Source organism: Anser cygnoides, chromosome 2 (assembly GCF_040182565.1).
Source record: "Anser cygnoides isolate HZ-2024a breed goose chromosome 2, Taihu_goose_T2T_genome, whole genome shotgun sequence".
Lineage (NCBI taxonomy): Eukaryota > Metazoa > Chordata > Aves > Anseriformes > Anatidae > Anser > Anser cygnoides.
This window is the reverse complement of record NC_089874.1, coordinates 100,384,746-100,406,026: the sequence shown is the minus strand read 5'-3', so window position 1 is coordinate 100,406,026 and position 21,281 is coordinate 100,384,746. Positions and strand designations below refer to the sequence as shown.

General features: G+C 35.0%; 1 long non-coding RNA gene across 1 annotated transcript; it reads left to right on the top strand.

Moving 5' to 3' along the window:
* The first annotated feature begins 6,012 nt into the window (after positions 1-6,012).
* LOC106035971 (uncharacterized) lies at positions 6,013-18,843 on the top strand. The gene is made up of 4 exons (XR_007166857.2): positions 6,013-6,644; positions 9,175-9,263; positions 13,938-14,046; positions 15,680-18,843. It is a non-coding gene; the product is annotated as an uncharacterized lncRNA (long non-coding RNA).
* The last annotated feature ends 2,438 nt before the right edge of the window (positions 18,844-21,281 follow it).

Below are 21,281 nucleotides of genomic sequence, written 5' to 3'. Positions count from 1 at the left end.
TTATTCAAATTTTGTTTAGCAGCAGCAGAAGTGGAAAGAGCTGATGAGAAGTTTTTGAGCTTTAGTCTCATGCTGAAGAATGTCAAGTAAATAAATTTGTTTTGACACAACTTATATTTGAAAACTATCTAGGTTTCAATTTAGTTGCCCAGGTATAAGCACATAGTAATCTCTTAAATATGCAATAGTTCCTATCCCACCACCACCAGCAACCACACCTCTGGGTCCATCATCTGGACCATCTGGGTCTCCCATAGAGACAATGTCATATCTGCTAACTCCATATGGGTGTCTTCAGTACCTCAGAGGGTCTTAAATGGTGTTAGATGTTTATACTAAGAAATCTGAATCAAACTCCCGTGTTTGAAATGCAGATGCTGCCACAGAAATAACAAGGGAAAATTGAGGAAAAAAAAAGAAAAAAAAAGTCCAAAAGAGCTAATAGCTAAAGATTGTTGTTAGTTAACTTTATCTTGAAAAACAGCTTGGGGTTCCTGCATTTTAACTAGGTTTCTTGCCCTCTGGGTTATTAAATGTCTCATGATTGCAGATAAACCAGCTGGACTTCTTTATCAAAAGACAATTCTGAAATATCTCTGCCTCATTCTATACTATAGAATTATATTGAACTATATTGAAAAAAAAATCAATTTAAAAGACACAAAATGATATTAAAACAGAACATTTGTTTGCTGATCAATGCTAAGTCAATGCTAGTAGGTAGATAAGACCCTTGTATTTTTATTACTGTGATGTCCATTCTTCTGCTAGATTAAGATGTTAATGGACTAAATGAACAATAAGTTACTAATGGCTAATGCCGGTGTTTTAATTGTTTGTTTTTCATGAATCATATGTTTGACATGTCAATGTGGTACATTTTGCAATTAAATAATTATTTGTCTTTCTATCTGAGAAGCAGCACTTTGCAAACATTATTGGATTGATACATAGTAAACATTTGCTTAAATAGTTAATTATTGCAAGTGTACAAAGCTCATAATAATGGAAAAAAATCAGCCGCATAAAGCATAATTTTATTTATCAGAAAAGGGAATATTATATATAATATTTTTGTTGTTAAAAATGTCCTGTTTCTTTAAGGGAAAATGGCTAATTGTTCTATATTTAGGTTAAGATATAAACTCAATCCTTTGTCATGATTTTAAATGAAATGGGAATGTGCACACCAGTACTTCTTATACTTTATATATAAAAAACTGAATCAACTCTTCTCATTTTTGAAATGTAAGCACTTTGGGAAAAAAAGAGAGAGAGGAAACTGTCTTCAAGTAATGAACGTGTGCTCTAACTTGAATTCTGTTGATTCAAAAGTGAATTTCCAGTTTCAGAATCCTTGTTACTCAATTTTACAACGAACCGAAATTCAGAGTCTCAACACTCCCAAACTTGGAGATGTAGGGTCAGTATCAGCATGACTAGTTTATTTTTAAGAAGCATTTTATGGAGTTAGCAATTATCATCTGTTGAAAGTAGAGAAAGGAGAGTGTAACTTCTGCAGTGTTCAGTCTAATCAACTTAGCACTGTTCTCACTTAATGTGGAGGGAGTAACTGAATTTAACACCAGATTCATTCCTTGTAAAAGCATGCATAGGTCAAAGGAATATTTCTTGCCAATATTCTGTGTGATCTACTGTATAAAATACTGGAGTGTTAAAAAGAAGGGGGGAGGGGAGTGGGGAGGCTATGTCTGGATGACAGAGTGGGGGACCACGAGCGAGAGAGAGAGACCCCACTTTTTTAACATCATCATTTCCCTTGCAATTGTAAATAAGTTAAAATGAAAAATAATAAAAAGCCACTTCAAAATAATAATAATAATAAAAACACCCAGTCCAAATTCCAGATATTCTCTCTCCTGCTGGTATGTCTGAGAGCTTTTCCATAAAAAGCAAAACGTATCTTAGGATTTTATGAGCTTTCAGTTATTTGAAAACACGATTGAATAAATCAAGTGCTGAGGTTTTTGGCTTAGCTTTCATGAGACTTCGTGCTAATGTTTTTAAGCCCAGTGTTACTGCTGCGAAGCTTTTTGGACATGCTGAGAATAGTTCCTTTAAAATATTATGGTAATATTTTAAGATGCTGTCATATCATGCTTGCCCTTCAAGAAGACAAAAATAATGAAGAGCTGTAGTTTTTAAGAGCAAGCGTTGTTTCATGCTGACTAACTCTCTCCTATGTTCTCATATTTTTACTTGAGTGTCATAATCTATGGCAACAGAGGCACATAGCCCAATGGCTGTAGGGCAAGGGCAACCTGATACATGTGGTCAACCGACAACCTGCCCTACCCAAAATGGCCATGCCTCGCAGGACGGTGCTGCCAGGAGCTGAGATGGTGTCTCTTTCACCTTTGCATCCATCAGCAGTCTTTCCCTTGAGTGGTGAAAGTTTGTTGCACACAACAGTTCATTCCCATAGCACTGAAGTCCTTATAAACATGTCAGAAAACAAGTCAGCTGTGGAAAGGATCAGGGAATTACACACATTGCCATAGTTTGCACATATTTAATTACAGTAAAATTGCATTTCTGGTTTCTCATCTGTCTCATTGACTTAAAAGAGGTCCAAGCTTAAAAGAGGCTGGCAAAAATACTCCACTAGAAACAACCTGGCTAGGCTACCCTTGTAAAAAGGAATAGTCAGCTGGGACAGTGATATTAAAGCAAGTAGAGGTTTTTGGAAAAAGAAACGGTGTCATCAGGATCCATTTTATAACCATATCACTGTACTGTTTATAGTTACAGGGAATGATAGAGGGCCCAGAACAGAGAATCCAAGCTATTTGCAATTGTCCAGGCAGAGCTTCAAGTGTTTTTATACCCCATGGTGTAATTTTATTTTGAGCACAGTCTTTTATGTGAAATTCCTTCCTACCTTCTTTTATAATTGAGAGCTCTCTATTAAAATGAAATTTCAAATATTTCTTATGTAAGCGCACTCAACCCAATGAATGCCCAGGTTCCTTCTGACTGTGTGTTAGCTCTTAGATTGTATACCACCAGCAAGAAGTTACAAATCTTGATAGCTTCAACCTCACACAACTTGGTAGTTGATAGAAACCACAAGGAGGTTGAATTTTCAAAGAACTGGCTCAGAAAAGACATCAGAAAATTCTGATTTCCTCAGCACTCACACCATGCACTGTGCAGCATGTTCCTGCTTTGTATAAATTTCTATAGTGTTGAAATTTTGCAGCATATTGTTTCTGATATCATATCTACATTATTGTATATGCAGCTTTTTTTCAATGCACTGAAAAGTGTTTCATGAATTAGAGTGCAACCCTTCTATAAAGCTGGTTTCAAACAGCTCTTGAATAACGGGTCACACCAAGATCCTGGACTCAAAAACATCCTAACGTGGTCCTGATGGAGCTAATCATCTGGGTTTGATTTTTATATTCTGGACAATCATAGAGATAGTAAACGGTTAGCTCTAAACTTTATATTAACACATTTGACAGTGTTACTAGAACATTTTCTCCTTGGTTCAAGGTCTTTTGGGGACTAGCTTCCTCATAAAGCTTACAAGTTTCTAATAAATTCCAAATGTTATTTTAATCCTTAGATTTACAAACCACATCAGTAGCTTTAGAAGTCATTCCCCAACTAGTTAGAGGAATATAACTACCGTTTCAATTTCCACTGAAGTTGAATTTGGTCCTAAATATAGTATTACGATTATAAATTTGCAGATCTCTTCATGCTGTTATTTAATCAGCTGGTTACTAACATTCTTAATCAACTAACAAACTGAAAATGCAAACATGATGGTGAGTCAATGAAATCAGCTTGAAAAAAAATACACAGGAACAAACTGACAATTTTAGTAAAGAAAAAAAAATACATATTTGTATTTAAAAACCTTTTCCTGTTCTATAACTGTTCTATAACAGAAAATGAAGATCCTTAAAAAAAGAAAATCTCTTTCATGGGAGGAAAGTTATTTTTGATTATTCAAAGTCACATTATACTTGAGAAAAGTTACCTGTTGTTTTACAAAAGGAATATATTATGTTTGCACCCATTCACGGGTGAGATTTTTTAAAATTATTTTTTGCTTTTTCTTCTTAAAGATAAATATAGCTATGAGGGCTGTATATTTTTTTTATAACACAAGGCAGAAGTTTTGGAGTTTTTCACAATACAATGATTTATTTTCAGCAAGTTGTTTATTTTTTATTGGGTTATATGTACCCGAAAATTCCAGCTGTTGCTTTATTGTTTCATTTTTTAATAACTGAAAAGCTTAGATCCTAGACAACTGTGTTCTAATGAAAATATATGACTTAATTCTTTAATATTTTGATGTGAAAAATTACAACTAGCACCTATGTTTTGCATGTTATCTGATGTAGGTCATTAAATGTTCCATTTCTGAACATATTTCAGTTATTTCAGCTGTGTATTCTGCCTTCATTTCAGATACTTTGACATATAAACATCCACATAAAATTGTCTTTGCAATTTTGTGGGTGGAAAACATAAACCTAGCTAAGCGCATGACCTATTTTGTCCCTTTTTGTATTTATAGGCTGTCTTATTTTGTCATTTTATTCAATGCAGCAGACATTTGCAAATATTCACAATTCAAGTAGCCATTGCGCAGTGCATGAGATTATTCTTGTTGGTAAGGCAATATTGGCCCTAAATGTGGAAAACATTCTGCTCTGAATCAATTTCCATTGATTTGGTTTGGGATTCTGTTTGAGAATAACATAATTAGGATCAGGAGATGCCCATCTTTTGCCAGAAGGTATCCAAGTGCTCTATTTCAGGCAGTGTAGCTTTTCCAGTCTCACATCCATGTTATGTTATGTCCGATAGCTTTGGTGAGCACCCTCTCCTTTATAACAAACTTAACTGGGTTAACTTGAAGAACTCTGCTGAGAATGCCTTCAGGATTCAAATGCTGTATCAAGCAAGATTTGCTACAAGCAATTGCTGAATGCAGAAGGACCGTACCCCTGCAAATCTCGACTTGTAGCTGCTATATTTTGTAACTACTTGTTGTATCCTTGGCAACCAATAGTGTGGAAGAAAAATGCTAGAATCACCTGAGTAACCATGGAAACAAAAACAACATTTACGGGTAATTGGATAATCTGACCTACCTACATGGCATAGGGATATTTCGTTTAGTACCTGGAGATACCATCTTGAAGTTAATCATTTGGAACAAGTGATGTCTCATCACTGTAAAGCATGAAGCAAAAGCTATACACAAAACATGCAGTGAAAAATGAGACGCCTCTCCTCTGTACACCTTTCCTTTCTGATCACATTTAAATCAAGGAAACAAAATTATGTTGTCTAGTACATCTATCAACTATTAGTAGAGCATTTTGGCATTCCTGTTCAACAGCTCATACTGCCAGCTCACTGCACTATGTGTACATTTTGTACCTTCCCACATACATGAGCCCATACAAGTACCGTAGCAATTGGTCCCCAGGACTATATCTCAGGGATAAGATATCCATGCATTATGAGAATATTCTTTAGTCTGAATCTATTCTAGTTGTAGGCAAAACGTGGTTGTAAAGGGCAGTGTACTGCTGGGCATGATAAAATGGCCAATATATATCAGTTTATACCAGATGAACAGGTGCTTCATGTATGTCTTGTAGCCTGTGATTCTCTACAGTAAATCTTTCTGCCTCACAGTAGCATCTTTCTTTTTTAATTATTATTATTATTTTTTTTTCTGCACAAACAGTGAAAATGGAAAATGTTTTGAGGTCATATCGTGTTCAGTTCCATATTTTGACAATTGAATTAATATGCAAGACTTCAAAAAGAAGTCTGATCATCTGCATTGCACATTATGTATCTTATCCATTTTCCTGATCGTCACTAAAACATAAATATCTCAGAAGAATCCTGCTTCACCAAGATAAAAATAATAAAATTTTTATTAGTTTGGGGGAATTTTTATGCTGTTTCTTGATAGCCAGAGAGATTTCATTTGATCAATAAGGTGAACTAAAGTATTCTTACTGTTTTATGTTATTAATATTTGGTCATCATATTGAGCAGCTGGAACTGAAATAGAGTTTTTCAGCTGAAGGTAAAACCTCTTACAGCACTGACATTTAAAATTACATCTTCATGGATGTATATTCCAATAATCAAAAAACAAAGAAAAGAAAAAAAAAGAGAGAGGGAGAGAGAACTTCACACACACACACACCCCTCCTTTTTTTTTTCTTGGCATACCATTATTGTGAAACTCCTTGGTAACAAATTCAGAGATTTACTGAATTTGTACTGACCTGGAAACCTGGAATTTGTACCGACCTTTGAAACAAACTATTCTCTTTGAAATAAACTCTTTATTTTCTCTTATGTCATTCCAGAAGGAAAAAAAAAAAGTTTCTGAAGCACCAGTCATATAAAGTACTAGAATAAAAAATGCTATCTGTTGATGCTTTGAATAAGCAGCTCAGATGAAGGCTTTTGCCTGAAAAATAGGGGAGGAGAATCTGAGGGAAGAGATCTGAAAACCTGCTGATCCCCCGGTCTTGACGGCTCACAGTTGATAGCAGCACTTTCCGAGGATATCACACAGCTGAAAACTGTCTCGGGATTAATAAATCCTTGTTCAGACTGCTAAGGTAGACCTTCTAAATGTGTTTGATTTTTTTAAGCTTTTCCTACAGTACGCTCTCGAGAAAATGCTTTTCCTTTGTTTGGCTGTGGGATATTGTGAACCTCTGTAATCCCACATCACTCAACCTGCTCAACCTGTTCTCTGATTTAACTTGGTCTGGACACACTACTTGTCTATCTGGGAAGGTTCTGTATACAGATGGGAAAGGACATTGCCAGGAAGTAATTTAACAAATAGTCAACAGTAAATCATTTGTAGAAACAGGAAATCTTTTATAAAAGCAAATGCAGTTTTCTTTATGCTTATCTGCTGATAAAGCTGAAAAAAGCAGGGTTCTTCTTGGTACCATTAGTATTTTTTTTTTCTTTCACAGCATTAACCTACTTCTTTGTATTCTGGTTACTGTTTTACCTGGGAACTAAATCTGAGAAGAGAAGCTGCAAATACCAGCCTCTCCTGCTTTGTCTCATGTCATGTGAAAATGTTTTAATAGATCTTGAAAGAATCATGTCGAATATTATTTTTTTATATAGCTCATTAAATCCACATTAGAGTGTATTGTCTAAGCAAAGCCTATGCAAAGACTCATGTTTCATCTGTGTCTTGGAAAGCAAACTGTATTTATCATCTACCTTAGACATAAAATTGATTTTGGTATGATAAAATTATTAAGTAACATATCACGAGAAAACTGCAACTAACTTCAGCTGTGCTCAAGGAACTGCTACGGGAAACGAGTCAGTGAAGTCAGGTTTTAAAAGACCAGATAAAAATACCCTGTAAAAACTAAGTAGAGTGGAACAAAACCCCATTGTCTGGGAAGAAGCTGCCGTGGAGCAGGGGACTTGGTGTGGTAGGCCTGATCCTTTGATTCTTCATATGAAATTCTCATGCTGCACCTTTTATATGGGTCTGGAGTCCTTCTGCTGATCCTGGTGAGAGAATGTGACAGGAACCAAGCAGAGTCTAAGGTTACTGTAGTGAACTTGCAACTGAAGGCTTATGTATGTAAAAGTGCCTTTGTCTCATGGAGGACAGACCTACTGCAGCCAAATGGCAAGTGGAAGGGTAACAGGAAGGCTATGTTCCCTAGCTCACGGTGTTAGGCTCTCCCTGGGATGCTGCGAAGCAGCCCAGAGAGGGTGTCTGATGAACTTATTTTTTGTTTAAATCAGGGGAAATGAAAGAATACAGTTGGCAGATATTCATTGTGGGAACCCTGGAAACTAATTGTCAGGAAAGGAGAAGGTGTTGGAAGAAATGTCAGTTATATGCGATGTTATCAAGCTTACTGCAGGAAATGTCACCAGTAGAGATTTAGGGCACAAACACATTTTTTTTTTTTTAAGTCAAAGAACAGAAAGATAATTACAGACAGAGACTTGTACAAGAAAAAGTCAACTACTGAGGTGTCTAATGTCAAATTAACAGATTAAAAACAAAACAACAAAAAAAAAAAGAAAAAAAGGGTCAATTAAATGGAAGACATTTCAGAAAGCAGAAGTGAAGGTCACTAGCAAGTTGAAAGAAATGCCTAAAGAGTGAAAGGCTGAAATATAGTTTCTCTAAGTGTAGATTCACAGAAGACAAGTAACAGTTTAATTATTCTTAGGATGAATATGAGCTTTCTATAATAGTGTAAGAAAAAAAACTTAGGAACATACAACAGCATTCAAAAACTGGAAAAGCTGAGCCATATGAAAGACTGGCTCCTGAAAATGGGATTGACTGGTCAGAGAAACAAAATACACCAGTACTGAAAGGAACAGTGGAAATAATGTTAGGATGGAGGTCTAATAGAATTACCACATCACAGAAGATTGAAACCTGAGCTGCTGAGCTATTTAGGAGTTATTTACTGAAACTGATGTAAGAGTATTTTACATAAACAACTTACTACTAGCAAAGCATGAGTGTAAACAGCTGCGCTGTGATAAGGGTTTATGTGTGGCCTTATAACTTGTGGAAAAATTAAGGTTCATCAGCTGTCCTTTCTTGGAGCCTCCTTTAATTTAGATTTATGATAAATTGCACCAAACATTATTTTGTGAAAAATTCAGCTGCTATTTCTTAGAGACAGTCTGAAATATTTTCTAGTTTAGTGCTCCATGGCACCAAAGAGTCCTTGAAATATATAAAGCTAGTAGAAGAAATAAATATTATCTTCTACAGGAGTGAAAATTTAAAATCTAGAAAAATAGCTTAATTTTACTTTTAGTTGCAAAAAATCCCCTTGGATTTTTTTAATACTTTGCAGAAAAAGCTATGGATTTATGGATTTTTAACCCTCCGGTAGTTTTGCATCATTAAATGTAGATGCAAACACCTAGTTTTAAAGCTGGCAATCACTTTCAAATGTAAGGCTTCATGATTTTAGCCAACTTTGAACATTTGAACTGCTCTTTCAGAGCTACTTTATGGTTTGTTTGTTTGTTTAAATATTTTTAAATGGGTCAATTGTTCCTAAGACCCTCAGATCTTCCCTTGTTTAAAATGAAATTTGGAAGATAAATCTAATTAACCTCTCTCTTTAGCTCCTCCAGTGAACCCCTCCCAAATGCTGCTAGCTGTAAATCTAAGGAAAAAATTTTGATGACTTAGTTTTTAACAACCACATTCTCTGGTAAGTTAATTCTCTGTACTTTCATGGACTTTTTCACTGTCTTTCAGGTGGTGTATCTGGGCTGCATTAGACTGTTTTATTTCAAATACCTTACCTGAGAATTAGTTTGATTTATTTATGTCCCATGGAGACTCATACTGGAGTGGGACATGGACCAAATCCAGACATAGAAAGAGGAGGCCGTGAAATGACACAGAAACCTGGGGTAAATGAATAGTGGGCATAAATATTGGCCCTTCCTGCACCTGTACAGTACTTATGTAGAGGGCCTCATGCCAAACTTGAATCCATCTGTGTATCTAATAGATTTTAAAAGTACTGGCATTGTAATAATTAAAAATTAATAGTAGTTGAACTAGCACCAGGTCCTCTGGAACAATCATGCTTTGGCACAGGGAGCAGGCAAAGCCAGCCAATTGGTTAGAAAGGTGTATATGAGTAAAAGAACTGTGGTTTGATGTGTTTGTGTAGTCGTAATTATAACTAATCAATTAGAATACTCTGAAACACTGATAACAATATCTGCAGTACCAAAACCAAGGGATTTTAACATGGATGATAAGGGGTTTGCTTCACTATTCCTTCATTGAAAATTATTTGTTATTTTGCCATTCTCTTCCACCAGCAAAGAAAATATTGGTGTATTTGACAAAGACCTTCTCTTCCTCCCACAATTGCCTCTCAATAGGTAATTGAAACAAATATTTGAAAAGAGCAGATATAATGCATTAATTAGTCTAAATGATTAGAGCACTATGTACAATCTAGTAGTGTATTTGAAAATCAGGATTAAATCACTAATCGTTAACTAAAAGAACAAGGACAGTAAGTTATCTCATTATCAATGACCTTTCTAATTTCTATGTGATTCCCTCAGACACTTAAGGACACTAAGATCAAAGGTTCATACGTAATATGTGAGGAAAATAACATAGCCTAAATCAGTAACCTACATCCATCAGGAGCAAATGCTTTCGGGGGAAAAAAAAAAGAAAAAAAAAAAAAGAAAAAAAAAAAAAAAACAACCAAAAAACAGGAGTTGGAAGCTCATCTTTTCTGCAACTTCCCAATTTATGGTAATAAGCTCAGTAATAAACTTTCCAGAAATGTCCTGAAAACTGAAAGCAAACTATTGTAGAAGAGAAACAGTGAGATAATAAATGAATAAATGAATCTGATTCAGATTGAGACATCTCACTGAATTTAAGCATTTAAAGCAGAGAATAGTTACATTTCTCCCCTTTTTCCCAGTCATCTCCCCTGATAGTCATGGATTATTCATCACCCTGAGCTTCCTTTGTCAGATGCACTTCAACAGATTTGCTGAGGACAAGAAACTAGGAGGGTTAGAGAAATGTCAACGTGAATTAGCAAATAACCCACCTCTAATGACCAGAGGGTGAAAGGACCAGAAAATAATTATGATAGAACTTCATATCACTGTGGTTTTGTTGGCTTGTTTGTTTATTTGTTTGTGTTGTGTTTTTTTTTTAATCATTAGGTTGTACAATTTTAAGGAGCAGAGTAGGGAATATGCTTCCATTTCTGTGAAACCACTGAACGTATAACCAGTGTACAAAGACACATATTCCACTTAAGGGCATTTATGTTTGCATTCAGAGCATGAAGACAACAAAAAATCTGCTTCTGAAAATCTGGCCCAGGATGACTTCAATATGAATTATTCATATAATGGCTTTGCAATTTTTATGCTAATTTTAAAAAGACAAAGAGTGCTAAAAGGAAATATAAGATGTTCTGTCTAAAATACTCTATTTTTTTCTATTTGTATAGGTAAAGGTTGAAATTTGCATGCACTGTTACCTGAAAATTTTAACCTTAGGTGCTCACTTGTCCTCAACGTGAAAAAGTAACTGAATATATTGTTTTATTTGACACATGCTATACAATACAGTCAATTAGATTTTTTTAAAAAAACAAACTGAAAATTAAATTTATGTAATGCAATATTTCTTAACTGTCTAGTCACAAGCTGTTATAACCTCATTCCGAGATGTTAAAAATTTGTTGAAGAATATGCTAGAATATGCTTTATCTAGCAGATATATGAGAGCAATGATCACTCCCAAAATGCTCAGAAAACAATGCACTGTTAAAATGGCTGCCACATTCCATTATATGAAGTTCCAGTGAAAGAAAATTGAGTTTATATATTTATTTGTTTTCACCAAGTACCATGAAGAGTACCTTGCCTCACAGTGTATGATTGCGAAGTGTACCATACACTTCTGAATTTTGCCCAAGGACAGAATACTGTTTTTTCTCAGAGATGTTTCGGATAGACCCAATACTAAAATACAATAGACTAAACTATATTTCTCCCAGAACTTACAAATGTAAGCAAAAGTTCTTTCTCTCCTACTGAGCTGAAGTTCAGGAAAAAAAAAAAAAAAAAAGAGGTCACTGCTGTATTGTGAATGAAGAAAGCATTCTGCAGAAGGTTGGGAAAACTGTATGTGAACGTAACTATTTCCTTAGCAGGCTGCTAGTATTCTATATGAGAAATTACTGTGTGATATAGGGCGATAATAACCCACCACCATATCTAACAGATTGGCAGTGTGGGAAATTGCGCCAAATCTTTGGGTGTCATGATTCTTCCCTGGCTACCTCTCAGAGCACGTGTAGGCAATCTGAAGTGGTTCCTTGCTGTTGGCAGGAAGTTCTCTGAAATCGTTAGCTGATTCTCAGCATCACAGAAGCTGGCCATGATTTGCTTTATTCAGCATCCAAGCTCTCTCCTGCCCTGGTGAGCCCCAGTTGCAGGCATGGCAGAGACACGTGCAGGACAGCCTCATGACTCCTGCTCCCACCTCTAGCCGTACTGACTCCACAAAATGTTCTTTCTGAGAAGATATTCGAGGTAATTTTCCAGTAATGAATTCTTGTTCCTGGAAGGCAGTCAGTGTATGGTGTTGTGGTGTGTGTTTTTTTCCAAAAATCAGTTGAAAAAATTATGTTGAATGGCATGAAAAAAATGAAATGCCTGTGAAAATTATGCATGTCTGTCATCTCTATTGCAAAAAATTATTCTTTACCTTTCATTGCTGGCTATACTGAAATGACAGGAAGATGGACGTCCAGTAGGCTATAATTTATAAAATATTTGGGGATATTTCAGCATGAAAATCTCTACACAATTGCAAGGCATTAATAAAGATCTTGACAAATCCAGGCTGCTTAAATTTAAGGACAAAATTATCATTAGAAGCAAAAATGAAATTCAGATTAAATCTATTTCTCAGGCCAATGTAATTCAAATAACTGATCTGTAACCAAAATTATGCTCTATCTATTGTCTTGAGAAAAAGAGACTCATCTAGGCTAATTTAGCTTAATTTATTGCCATTTTACCATAAATATTTAATTACCAGTTTGGGTATTGAGAAACAAAGAAGGCAAGTATTTAAGCCTGTGTCCAGCATGGTACAGCCCCAGCCTCTCCTCACAGAGGAGACCTGCATCCCCTGCTACTTGAAAACCTTCACCCCATACATCTATTTGATCTCTTCTCATGATTTTCCTACACTGAATTAATTTATTATTGTACTGCATGTGTAGGTTAGCACTATTTTTTTTGCTAGCATTTATGATTTCTCAGCTCATTTACCAGCGTGGTTGACTACACACCTCAGACCTCTGAAGATCTACTCTGAAGCACTCGTTTCCATGTGTAGTACTCCATGTTATAGCGAAATTGAGTGACATATTAAATGGGACAAAAGTTTACCTAAAACAAAATTAACATTTCATTATTTTAATAATATTATTTTTTTGCTGATGGTTTATTTAGATCCAATAACTTTAAAAAGTTTTGAAAGATATTTACAAAATGAAAAGGTTTTACCCTGTTTAAGTTCTTTGTTGGTTTTGCAATTTTGGCATTACAGCTGTAAAATCCATTTGCTCTAAGAAGTCTCTTCTATTTTCCATTACCTACAGAAATTCTACTTTTTTTTTCTCTTCTTTTTTTATTGTGACATCTCTTTTGATTTGATCTGTCAGAAGGTTTATTATTGTAGCTTGTACTAGCAACATGAGGTGAATCTATGCAAATTATAATCTAAAGTAAATAGTGTGTTTTCAGTCAGGAACAAGAAGAAGGAAACAAACTGATATTTTCCAGAAAGAAAATCCTCAGATAATTAGTTCAGTATGCGGGTTAAAGATTTTTAGACAAATATCTAGCAAGTAGTATTTTTACAATAACTTCACAGAACAAAAGGTGTTAGCAGGATTGCAAATTCTGTTTGTAGTTCTGTGGTTACCATAATGAATTGTAAAATTCCCAAACATTATATCTAATACTAACATTTAGAAAACAGGACATAAAATTGGTTCAAAAATCTGTACAAATGGAATCCTACTTTAAAAGGTGTGTAAACATAAGCCTAGATGTATGGAATACATCTGCAATAGCTGAAGAAGCATCTAAGTACCAACCATTGTCTTACTTGTAACTGAAATATGTGGAATGATGTGAACCAAAAAAAAAAAAAAAAAAAAAAAGGCCTGTTGGTGGGAAAGAAAATAAGAAAATGTTTCAGTTTACATTTTTCATGTTCTCTTAAAACACTTGCTTTATATGTGATTTTGTTTGTTGGAGCATCGCCCTTCTCCCTTACTGTTTCTTTTCCACCTGACAATGTCCAGAAGTGTTTGGGTCTCCAGTACCTTGTGTGGAAGATCTAACAGAGATAGATCACATTTCAAAGCAGATGATCCTTTTGCTGTATTTGGATCCTGAACAGCTTACGTACAGGTTTGTTCCAGCAGTACTACAATTAATCTCTCTTGTTCTTCTTGTAGAGTTTTCTGGCTCCTCTACACTTAAAACAACTTTTTAAAATTCTCTTGGCAGTCACACCAATTGTGTGCAGAAAAGAGGACTTTCAGAGGTCTTAAACCTCTAGCAATTCACTGCTTTATGGAGCATTGAATGGCATTTTCCCTTGCAGAGGGTTATTTCTCTCTGAGATTTGGATTTTGTGGCTCTTTCAGCATATTTGAGCACTTCAATAATTGCAGAATTTTTTATAAGGACAAAAAACTATTTTGTTGCTAGGTCCCCTCTCACTAAAATGCTTTAAATGGCTGCTTTGAAATTTGCCAGAGATCTTTTCTGAGTGCAGATACCAAGGCTGCTGTCCCTCCTACCTTTTGGAGGCTAGGAGATGAAATGTGAGAAAATTCTCAATGTGACAATGAAAACACTTAAGTGACATTAAATACTGCAGACAGAGCTAAGGTTCCAATTATAACAATTTATACAAAACCTTTAAAAGCTATCTCTTTTCAGCTTTTTTAAATCGTTAGTGGTACTTAGATTTTATAGATCTGTATACATAACCCACTTGCCATTTGCTGTCTCTCTGTCCCGGCCACCTCTTTCAACACAGTTGATGTCTTTGGATTCAAGTGTCGAGAATACACTTGAATTTAAGGATCCTAAGTTAAATTTTAAGGTATTAGTACAAAGAAAATTTTACTTCAAATTCAACCTATTTCAAAATTTCAATACTAGCACATCAGAGTGGGGTTCTTCTTTCCAAATGACGTATATTACTGTTTAGCAGGTGTCTTACATTCTTTTCTATTCCTTGCAAGGAGTGTAAGCCAATCTCTTTCCTATAGAAGCTAATTCATTAGTTCAGATTTTAGAGAATTTTTATAGTGGGTTCTGAGCCATTGTGCATATACTAATTTGGCATCTAAGTTTTTCCTTCCTAATGATATGATTGAGCTCACATGGATGTGGACATGCTCCTGGGTTTGGAATCATGAGTAATGTTCATTCAGCAAGACAAAATTGTTGAACCCTTTCAGTTAAATACAATAGAAAAATGTTTCTTGCAGAGTTATCTAAGTGATAGTTATTTATATCAGCTTCAGTAGAGCATGACTAACTTTTTAATCATCATAGCAGCAAAATCATGATCATTTTAATTCATAAATGGGGGTTAAAGTAAGACGGTTTTGCTTACAGCATGTCAAGTCCCTAGGACTTACTCAGTGATGAAAAAATCAGTAAGTGGGATTTTTTTTTTTCTTTCCCCTTGGAAATGGCTGCCATTGATTGTGGTATCACACTCACAGAAAGAGGAGCTGGTCAGATTTCCAATGAGAGCTAGCACTTCTCTCACCCAGTGAGTACCAGCCTTACCCCTTGGATACTTCAGATCCCAAAGTACTCACCTGTACTCTGCAAAGAGTATTCTAAAATAGTGTGAAGTAATCTAAATAAAAGGAATTCGGTCTATAGAAGTATATTTTTCCCTCCATTCCCCCATCCCCCCCCCCCCCCCTTTTCTTCTTTTATTCTTTACCCATTTTTTATTCAATTCAAAAATTCATTCTTAGCTTTCAAAGCTGTCTACTGCATTTCTTTTTTCCAGATGCATAGCACGAGGAAATCCTACAGTCTGCATAAAGAGAAGATCTCAGAACTTTTTGTCATGAATTTCTAAACAGAGTGAAAACAAGCCATTTAAATTTATGGATACAAATTAATTATGTTCAGTGGCTTTAAATAGTAAAAATGAAAGATAAACTTCTAGGTTGTAAAATGAATTTAAAGAGGATAAATTTATACTATTGCAAATTAGAAAATTTGTATTTCTCTTTCTCACACTCTTGTACAAAATATTTGGAAAGTGTCTCATTAAGCTTGGCCATATATACAATGCAACATTCTATAAGTGTGTAGTCCCAAGAAAAGCAATGTAATCATTTATATAGCTAGTGGTGGTGCGTATAAATGCAGAGTACAGGCTGCAATTTTTTTTTAGTTTAATTTTTTGTTCATATTTCTTGAATTTCTTTTAAAAGAAAAAAAAATAAAATATAAATGTATTTTTTTCCCTTATTATTAGAATTTATAAGAAGAAAACATATTTCAATACCAGTCTTTGGTCAGTAACTCTTTGTTGCCCATGGATTTTCTTCTGTAATGTTTAAAACCTGACATGTCATTTACTATTCTCTGTGTTATGGTAAATGAAGACTAAACTAACATACTCTAAAGCAAACATACTGACTATACACAGAAGTAATATTGCCTACCAAGTCATAACTTTTAGTAGGAGAATGTGCCTAATGCAAGATGGCAATCTTAATTTCCTTATTAAATCTTGTAAGAATATAGATTGTTAAAGAATAATTATACTTTCTGCTTTTAGTGTTATGCATTCTATATCAGATTTCTTTTCCTGTATGTTAATTGCTAGGTGTATGAAACTGTTAATGCCTGACTCTGTTTATGAGAACTACAATGTGAGTGCTGTGGACCATGAATCACTGCATGGATTTTAATCAGAATTTTTATGGGCATACAACTAAAAGAGAAACTAGCAATTTACTAGAAAATTGAATGCACATTTACTTCTTTCAATATGGTTATTCAAATTAAAGAAGAAAAAAATATGGAGAATATCAATAAAAGATTATCAGATCTTACACTGATGAACCATGAATTGATGTCAAATAAGCAGGGATTCTCTTTGATCATCCTTTTTTTATCCAGACAAGGAATTATCCATATATCTGTTATGTTTCCATAAATATTTCCTCCTTTCTCACAATTTTCCTTGTGCCTGGAATGTTTTATGTACCTAAAAGTAGGCAGGCCCTTATAGGCATTTCTAAAAATGCTGAAATACATTTACTGTTTGCTATTCCATTAAAGCAGCTGAGAAAACTTTGCTATAAATCTGCCTACATCTTTAAGTATTAAATATACCAATAAATCTGGTTGTGTAAGCCCATTTATCATATGATAAAATATTGCCTGAGATGCCAAAAGATTTCCTGGGATCACTGCCTTTTAACAGAGAGTTGTCATCTATGTAAACCAGTCTTAATCTCAGTTGACATTCTGTTCTGCATTAAGCTGTATGCCAAAATGAACTGGCTGATACACTCTGTTATAGCTGACCCCAACAGTGACCTGCAATCAGTCGGTTCTCAGCAGAGACCCTTTCAAGACTTGGAAGAGGATACAGCCACAATGTCGACAAGCATCAGTGCTTCCCTGTGACCATGATGACATTGTATGACTCTAAGTGGAGGCACACTCACATGAGATCACTGGACGTGGCCATGCTTTTAACTTTTTAACTGTTGTTCGCATAATAAGATTAAGGATGCGACCAGGGTGGCAACTGTGCAGATAAACATGCTGCCTAGCTTTAATCCTGCCTGACAGACTGTAAACTCTGCTGGGTCACCAGCCAGAGCATGCTACAGAAATGAAAAGAGAAGAACTAAATAAACCCCAGCATGGATTAGAAGAATGGAGCTTAAATATCCCCAAAGGTTAAATTCTCCAAGAAGTGAGACAACATCTGGAAGAAGTTCTAATTTCTCTTTATGCTACATCTGAAATGAAATATGCCAAAAAAAAAAAAGAAAAAAGGAAAAGGAAGCTGGGGTCACTGTGCTCACTTGTTTGCTGTTAACATGAGTGGATGGAGCTTACTATGAAGCTCTACTCCACAGACTAAAGGACAAGTGAAATCAATAACTAGAGCAGGCTGAGATAAACTTAATTCATATCAGTCTTCCCTAAATCTCTTTATTATGCTTCATTATTTCTGTTTTTCTACATTCTGACATCAGTAAAAATGTATGCATTGAGACACGGTATTTGGTTTCTGACTCTTTTTATTTCACAAAGAGGTAAAATAAATGGTGTAACAAAATTAGATTTCAATTCAGCAGTATAACTAATAAAGCCTTGCTGATTTTTAAACATATTGTTTTGTCATGCTGAACTGAGGTAATAATTTTCTTTGAAGTTAAATATTGATTTTATAACATCATAACTATATAGTACATTAACAAATTGTTCTTATATCAATCACTATTGTTTTTCTCAAAAGTGCTACACCAGAGAAGCATTAAGAAAGTGAAGATAAGAGTAGAAATAAGCAAAGTCTGTAATATTAAATGACTCTTTTATCACTATTTCACAATTTTTGATGTCGTAAAATGAGCGTTGTCATTCATAGGCAACACAGTAGCCTATTGTGACAGTAAAAATTATAATATTTAATTTTATCACCTCTTGTATATTTTTTATTGCTATGAAGAGTTCTCTGAAACAGAAACAATGTCTATAAAGGTAAAAAATAGGTCTGATTTCATTCAACAGATTGTAAAGTCTGTGAAGACATTTTAGTCTTTAGTGGTGATGGTAGATAAAATAACTGCAGTAAATGATTTTTCTTGTTTGTGTTATTCTGCTGGAGTTTGATATGAAGACAAGCCTAGGTCTTTACTTTGTACTGAAGTAATTGAAATGGAAAATAAAAGGTCAGCCTCTGGAAACAAAATAATATTTCTTCATCAGTTATAACCTCAACAATTATCTTTATCCCAAGATTCATTGTCGAGGGTATCAGTTTGATTGTGCCATGGGGATGTAGCTATCAATGGAAGAAAGAAGGTTAACAGAAATAACGTAGAAAAAATCTGTGAAGATATTGAAGATAAAGTGTGAAACTTCTCATGTAATTCCAAATTATTTGTGGAATTCGTTAAGAGAATGAAACCCAGATTAAGGATTTCTGATCAGATGAGCTATGGTCCTTCAACAATTCTGAATTTTCCAGGACCATAAAGACAAATCTTCAGTTCGTCAGGCAAATGATTTATTAGACTTCAAACTATATGTATCGGCTATTGGCTATGCCTTATTAGAATAAAGTATTTGACTGATAATTTTTAATGCTATTAGTATTAACTGATTGTCCACTTCTGAAATTCACTGAATGAAATGAAGTCATGAAACAGAGGTACCCGTCAATTCCAAGCTGATCTTGTAACATGCAATGTACCGTGATTCCATGACACATAGTTTAACACGTAACACTTGTGATACCGTGTTGAAATTACCAAGCACGTATATAATTCAGTCTATAACTTTCAGACTATCATTTCATCACCAAATTTATTTAGTTAACTAGATAAAAATGCAGAAAAAGCTTACTATGCCTTAAGTATTTCATTGTACTAAGTAGCATTTATTCAAATATGAAGGAATAACCAGTTAAAGCCTGCCAAGAAAATTACAAAGTAACCCATCTTAAAAGTGTATGGATTTATTCCGTGCAATTTATATACAGCCACATAGGAAGTGCTTAATGAATTTTTATTTTCTTCATATTCAGGCAAATTCCCATTACTCTAATGTCTTTTTTCTCCACAACACATTACAAACAGGAGCGGTAATAATGAGCTATAAATCAGCTATAGACCATTACCAGTGTCATATTGTAAAGTCATGATCCTGATTTCATAACTTCAGTTGTAATCAGTGTCCATTACAGACTCTGATTTATACACTCTTTGTTAGTCTATCAAGCGAAAAAGAAAGGTATGGAACATAAATTTAAGAATCAGACACTCCGAAGCATTTAGTAACTATACAACTAAAGAAAACTAGAAAGCTGGTGAAACTTCTAAACTCTAAGGGTTAGATGGACAAAAAGAGGAGAGCTGGATATTCTGCTGATGTAGCTTAATGTAACACTTTACACTGAACAGACACACACTGTATGTGTGTATACATATATATATGTATATATATATATGTATATATATATGTATGTATATACATATACATATGTATGTATATACATATGTATGTATGTATATACATATGTATGTATGTATATACATACATAGATATATGTATAAATATGAATGCAAACAAACACACAGATATACACACTATTGTGTGTGTTGATCTGAAGAATGGGATAGACTTCCTGATAAACTGCCTTCAGAATAATTTTACAAGCATAATACATAATTATTTATTATGAAATTTTGACACCAAGAATTCTTACAGCTTTTGTAATTCTCCCTACTAACAATTTGCAGAAAGGCTGGACATCACACAGGAGGAAATAGTTTGCTCACAATTTAGCAGAAGTTCTGCAAAGAAAAGATCCAAGTCCACATTGTAATATCCATTTTTTTTGTGAGTATTTGTGTCTACAGATTTGATTCATCCTGTTACAGTGTGGTTTAAAACCTGTCTGGAGTAGGAAGACCTTGAAAACTGGAGCTTGGTTGCTTCCAAATAACCTTTTTAAGGCTTCTGTCCTCATCAAAACCAGGAAGTGAAGGATGTCTCTGGAGGAATAAAAGCAAATTGACTGCTAACAATCATATGGAAAGGTAACATAAGTGATTTAAGATTTGGATGGCGGGTTTTGCTACTGATTGTTTGTCTGAATTGATTTTCCTGTAACTATTCCTATTTCATTAAGTTTTTTTAACTTGCAAGACCATATTAGGTAATTCATAGAGATAAAGAAAAAATGTCATTTTGTACATCTTTGCAACCTCACTTCTACACATAGGCAGTGTTTGCTACTTCTCAGTGTACTGTGTTTGGCTGGGATGGAGTTAACTTTCCCCACAGCATCCCATACAGTGTTGTGCTCCGCACTTGCAGCTAGAACAGCTCTGGTATCACACCAGTGTTTTGCCTATTACTGAGCAGTGCTGGCTCAGCATGAAGCCTCCATCCAACCCTCCGAGAGCCAGTGGGCTGGGGGCGAGCAAGAGGTGGGGAGGGGACATCACCAGAGCAGCTGGCCTAAACTGGCCAAAGGGATATCCCATACCATGTGGTGTCACACTCAGCAATAAAAGGTGGGAAAGGGAAAAGAAAGGGGGGCTCTCCGTATGAAGATATCTGTCCTCCCAAAGAATCACTACACTTATTAAGGCCCTGCTTCCTGGGATGTGGTCAAGCTTCGCTCGTTGATGGGAAGTTGAGAATAATTTTTTTCTCTCTCTCTGCACCTCTGCATGTCTGCATGGCCTTTGCATGTTTTTTTCCGTCTTTCTTTTCCCTTTAATTAAATTATCCTTATCTCAACCCATGAACCTTTTCTTTTTCTTTCCATCATACTTTCTTTTCCCCCTCTTCTTCTGAGAAGGGGAAGTGAGAGAGCAGTTGTGGAGTTTTACTACCCAGCAAGG